Source organism: Cicer arietinum, chromosome 2 (assembly GCF_000331145.2).
Source record: "Cicer arietinum cultivar CDC Frontier isolate Library 1 chromosome 2, Cicar.CDCFrontier_v2.0, whole genome shotgun sequence".
In the NCBI taxonomy this organism is placed as follows: Eukaryota; Viridiplantae; Streptophyta; class Magnoliopsida; order Fabales; family Fabaceae; genus Cicer; species Cicer arietinum.
In genome coordinates this window covers 50,755,190-50,761,170 of record NC_021161.2, presented here as the reverse complement: position 1 = coordinate 50,761,170, position 5,981 = coordinate 50,755,190, and positions in this window count along the sequence as shown.

The window sequence follows — 5,981 nt, the reverse complement described above, 5'->3', positions numbered from 1 at the left end:
ATTATTTTACAGACATGGATTTAAGAGTATTTCTCTAACATTTGTAAACATAGTATGAGTGAACATATATCTTCATAGCTACAAACGTTTCAATGGAGTGCTAAACAAACATATGAAAATGTTGCATATTATATAGCATAGTTGAATACTTTGGGACCTTCTAATGTTACTTGAACGCCAAATTACGATGAGGACGCCACAACATGATTTCAGATTGTATCGATATTTGCAGGCTACATCCTTTGGTGCTCCACACGGTACCTTATTTTTCAGAGTGGTGTCTATGACAGTTTCAATATACTTAGTACATCCCTCCTACACTATTCGTGTTTGTTGACTGTGATGTTGATGTTGAATATGCATATGAACTTTGTTCGACCCCTCAACACTAGATTGTATCTAGTCACATATCCACACGAGTGTGTTGAAGAATACTTACAATGGTAACATAAAATATTTCATCTTTGGATGATCTCTTATGTTGCTGGAATACCTCCCTGTTTTGACGTTCTTGATGATGGTGTTGGTGCTAATCTTGGTCTTGATGCTGGTGTTGGTGCCATTGTCCCTGAACCTGAAGCTCCGAGTCTTGCTGAATGGTATACACGGTGTTAGATAATGAGTGTTGTTATACAATATAGTTTGGACTTGCGGAGGCTAGATATTGAAGATGAGATATATGTCTACTTAGAAAATACATTAAACATATCCAAAGAATGAGATTGTCATTAATATTGTAGTTGTATTATGTTATTACTCATACTTATTTATTATGACTACTTTATTGCTTAAGATTGACTTTTATATTTGTAATAGCATTTTATATTTGTAATAACATTTTATTGCTCTTCACAAAAAACATATCAAATCTTGCGGAGTGATATTATTATATATCCAAAATTCTACTGGTTGTCGGTCGTTAAAGTAAACAAAAGCTAGATTAGATAATATGTTGATATGAAATAAAAGTTGAAATGATTTTCGTTCAAGTAAATATTTAAAGATGTACAAAAGTGTTGGTGCAATAAAGACTATACAAATGTGTCAATAATCTGCCTCAGACATATACTATAATGCGTGTTCTAAATCTAATGAGCTTTAATGCTATCGAAGTCCCAGATAAGCTATAGTCCATGATGTAGATTCATCAATGCAATGGTCCTTCCAATACTATGCAAATGTATATGCTCTTTGCGACCTTTACTTTGTCTCAAATGACCATTTTATCTTCATAATTTGCAACTTCAACATTTCATTCATATCATTTTATAGATTATAAAAATATCAATTACTGTGTTTCAAAAATCTCAATTTTAGCAAAGAAATGGGTAGGAAAAGCATCACGAACTTATCACATGTAAGTATACTTTTTGGTACAAAGTTTAAACTCACAAATAATTAACTCCATATTTTTTGTCAAACACCAATTACTTTTAACTCTTAACTTTGTTGTAGGTTGTGTTTTTGTGATCTTATTTCTACTTTCTCGTACTAAATAATATAACTAAAAACAAAAACCGATGGGATTCATCACCTTTTGGATTTCTTATTATTTGTGACTTTTTGTTCTATTACTTTTCAATTTATTTAAGACTATGTATATAAAGAAATATTTATTTATTTATTTGTGTATTTATTATTATTATTATTATTATTATTATTATTCATTATTAAGATACTTTATTGACCAATTTCGGTCCAACAAATCAATCAAGTTAATTATTACATTTTGACCCATAAAAATTATAAAATCCAAATAATTATTAAGATACTTAAATAGCCAATTTGAATTCAATGTAATCAATTTTATAAACTAATTTAAATTTATAAGAGTTAATCATTAACTATATAATGCCACTAAGGAGTAAAGACAATTAATATCATTAGTTAAAAATAAATCAATTATACAATATGAGTCGTTACATTTCTCTTGTGGTGTTTGTTTTATGTGTTGCGTCCACATATGCTATTAAAGTTGTAGATATTGACATCATTTGCAAGGATGAAGACGTTAACACTTCACTTTGCATAACTCTACTCAAATCAAAGCAAGGTGCAGATTTACTTACCCTTGCCCAATACACCATTGATGTGTTATATACTGAAGTGAATAACACAGTCAAACTTATCACGACATTAATTCATCAATTTGATAAAGATCCTACAGCAAAATCCCATTACAGGGAATGTTTCGGACTTTTTGCTAAACCGAATGGTGCTGCTTTTTTTAAATAATTTTTTTCTTGCATGTTATTTAAGCATTTTAATCTGCATTAACGTTTGAAATATTAAAATATATTATTATAAAATAAAAGTTAAATAAAATGTCATTTAATTTATGATTCTCAAAAGGCTACTTTAGACTAAAAACTATAATTCAATCTCGTTCGTATGTTAACTAATTGGGATATTTAGAGATGTCTTAAATAAGATGTTTGCAAACGTTTTTTTTTTAAATAAATATATATTTAATAAGAAATAGATATTTAAATATATTACATGTCATATTAGTCTTTCAAAATGGTTAGCCTTAACCTAAAAAGTAAGTTTATGATAAGAGATTCCCCATTCTCAACGCCCAGTTAACCTAAACAATTTTCCAAACAAAATAATAAGTAACCGAGACATTAAGAGATTCCTCATTCTTAACGCCCAGTTAACTTAAACAATTTTCCAAACAAAATAATAAGTAACCGAGACATTAAGAGATTCCCCATTCTCAACGCCCAGTTAACTTAAACAATTTTCCAAACAAAATAATAAGTAACCGAGACATTAAGAGATTCCCCATTCTCAACGCCCAGTTAACTTAAACAATTTTCCAAACAAAATAATAAGTAACCGAGACATTAAGAGATTCCCCATTCTCAACGCCCAGTTAACTTAAACAATTTTCCAAACAAAATAATAAGTAACCGAGACATTAAGAGATTCCCCATTCTCAACGCCCAGTTAACTTAAACAATTTTCCAAACAAAATAATAAGTAACCGAGACATTAAGAGATTCCCCATTCTCAACGCCCAGTTAACTTAAACAATTTTCCAAACAAAATAATAAGTAACCGAGACATTAAGAGATTCCCCATTCTTAACGCCCAGTTAACTTAAACGATTTTCAAAACAAAATATTAAGTAACCGAGACATTAAGAGATTCCCCATTCTTAACGCCCAGTTAACTTAAACGATTTTTCTTTAAAACAAAATATTAAGTAACCGAGACATTAAGAGATTCCCCATTCTTAACGCCCAGTTAACTTAAACGATTTTCAAAACAAAATATTAAGTAACCGAGACATTAAGAGATTCCCCATTCTTAACGCCCAGTTAACTTAAACGATTTTTCACAAACAAACGCACATTAAGTAAACAAGACATTAAGAGATTCCCCATTCTTAACGCCCAGTTAACTTAAACGATTTTCAAAACAAAATATTAAGTAACCGAGACATTAAGAGATTCCCCATTCTTAACGCCCAGTTAACTTAAACGATTTTCAAAACAAAATATTAAGTAACCGAGACATTAAGAGATTCCCCATTCTTAACGCCCAGTTAACTTAAACGATTTTCAAAACAAAATATTAAGTAACCGAGACATTAAGAGATTCCCCATTCTTAACGCCCAGTTAACTTAAACGATTTTCAAAACAAAATATTAAGTAACCGAGACATTAAGAGATTCCCCATTCTTAACGCCCAGTTAACTTAAACGATTTTCAAAACAAAATATTAAGTAACCGAGACATTAAGAGATTCCCCATTCTTAATACTCATTTAACTTAATGGTTTTCAAATTCCACACAAAACAAACTCAAACAAATTCTCACAACAAAACACATCAATTCATTTATTCACAAGATCCAACCATACACATATCAAATTTCATCAATATCAATTAAGAGCATGTCAAAAACAACGAACACAAATCAAAGCAACATAACACACAGATACATCAAATTTCATTTACTCATAATCACACACAATGACATTCAAATTCATTTACCACGAAACATTCATCAATATAAACAAAACCTAACTCTAAGGTTTTACCCATAACGCCCTAGTTTCGTTTTTCCCCAAATCGATACATTAAACCCTAACAAATTCCTTCCCACACAACCACAGATAAGTCCCTAATGCAAACTAAAAGTTTGGAAGGAGCCCTTACCTCAACGTTAGCTTTAACGTGCGTTTCCGGTACCGCGAGTAATTCCGGTAAAATCTCCGCTCGCAACGCCGCTTCCAAATTAGTTCACTAGCACCGTAGCGTGGTGGTGAGCAACTTTCCCTTCTATCTCTTCGAGAAATGAAGCTTGGATCTAGAAGAAACCGATGGGTTTGTGTTTGGATCTCAAATACCGTTTATCTTCGTTTTCGAATCAAAGAGGAAGAGTGAAGTTGCGAAATCTTTGTTCTAGCACTCACCCAACCTTGGGTTACTAGTCTTGAAGAAAGAAAAGCAACGAAAATGAAAATGGGAGAAAGAGGGAAAATGGGTCACGGTTGAGAGGAAGAAGATGGAATTCCAATTTTCCTTCCTTTCTTTTTCTTTCCTTTCTTTTTCCTTTCTTCCTTTTTCCTTCCTTCCTTTATATACTATTTTCTTTTCCTTTTCCTTCCTTCTAGTTTTCCTTTCTTTTTCCCTCCAAACAAACATATATAAATATAATAAATATAACTTAACAAATATCTCAAAATCTAGATATTTATTAAATTACCGTTTCACCCGAAACGCCTTAAATTCTCCGTAAAGGATTTCCGCAGTTAAATTCAATTTATTTATCGACGAGAAATTTTAATCGGCATTAAAATATCTTTTTGATTATAAAACTCCAAAATACGCCAAAAATACATAAATGGTACTTTAAAATTATGGGTCTTACATCAAGTATATGAAAAAAGGAACGTGTGGAAGGAAAGGAAAATGGAGTGAATTATAGATTTTTAGTGTAAATGGAAGTGGTGGATGATTGTCATGGTTGAAGCGCAAATTCTTCCTCGCAAGGGCAATTTGGGACGGTTCAAAAATTGTCGTTTCAACTATCGGTGACATTTGCGACGGTTTTAAACGCCTCAACACACGTTTTGCAACAGTTAAAACCGTCATTAAACACACTCAAATTTATTTGTTCTTAAAAAATTGCGCCTGTCTTCAACTGTTGCTATATTTATTTTGAGACATTTCGAACCGTCGCAAGGCTAATAATTTAAAATAAAAAATATGATACAATTTTTTCCTAATTTTTGTTATACATAGTAAAATAGTACTAACTTTGATGCAAAATATAACATGATATTTCAATGATAGATATAATATATATGAAATGAAAAAAAATAAAAACCAACAAATAATATATACAGGTAATATATCATACTTATAATAAATAAATAAATATTAAATTGTATGTGTGTCGTTTGGTTTGATTCGGTTCAATTTTAAAAAAAGAATTGAAAATTCGATTTGATTTATGCGTTTTTTTTCCAAAATTACAACCAATAATATTAAATAATATTTGAATTTGTACGATTTTTTGATCCCAATTTGAGGTTTTATTCTTTGATCAGTTTAAATATCAAAATCATTAGCTTTAAATATATTAAAGTATCTTTTATAATATGGATAATTCCATCTGCTTATATTTTATTTTAGATGAAATAAATTACTATCTTTAAAGATATAATGCATATTGACATATTTAAAAGTATTCAAATAATAGTAGTAAATAATCCAACTCACTATTAAGATGCTTAACATTTTAATTCAATTAGATTCAACTCAATATTTTGGATTGGAACAATTTTACAATTTAACTAGCAAGCAAAATCCAATCCTAGAAAATAGAATTGACACTCATTGATTAAACTTCATGAGAAATTGAAGAGATGGAACCGCCATGGACAACCCATGCGATCCTCTCGGTTCTAATTGTTATTCAATAATTGTTTTTTTTTTTTTTTTGGAAATTAGAAACTTAAAGTT